We start from the raw sequence: 429 nt of genomic DNA on the forward strand, positions 1-429 counted from the left end.
TGCAATAGATAGTTTAATTTGAAAAAAAAAATTTCCTTTTTTGATATTACTGGCTCCACAATGTCTAATATCAGCCATGCTCACAGTATTGAATTTAGCGTCTCCATCATCTGTCTGACGGATCCCCTTCTCTCCTGCAGGTTTGTGACCGTGTCCCCATCTACAAACCCACGGATGACGGAGTACAGAACCAGCTGTTCATCTCTGAGTCCTACGATGCCACCTCCCACTTCGAGACCACCTGCCTGGATGTGCTCGACATTTACCGCCGAGGCACCGGGGAGGACTTCGACTTCTCCAAGGTGAAGCACAACCTGGGCGACGAGGACATGTAAAGGAGGAAGTGCGTGTGCTTGCGATCGTCGGGTGGCGAGATGGGGTGGTCCTCCTCCGCTGAAAATACCCGGCACGCGGTCTCCCTCCCACTTG

General features: G+C 51.7%; 1 pseudogene; it reads left to right on the plus strand.

Moving 5' to 3' along the window:
• LOC119588310 overlaps positions 1-335 on the plus strand; it is an 8,017-nt pseudogene extending 7,682 nt beyond the window's left edge.
• Positions 336-429: the final 94 nt, after the last annotated feature.

This window comes from Penaeus monodon, chromosome 23, assembly GCF_015228065.2.
Source record: "Penaeus monodon isolate SGIC_2016 chromosome 23, NSTDA_Pmon_1, whole genome shotgun sequence".
In the NCBI taxonomy this organism is placed as follows: Eukaryota; Metazoa; Arthropoda; class Malacostraca; order Decapoda; family Penaeidae; genus Penaeus; species Penaeus monodon.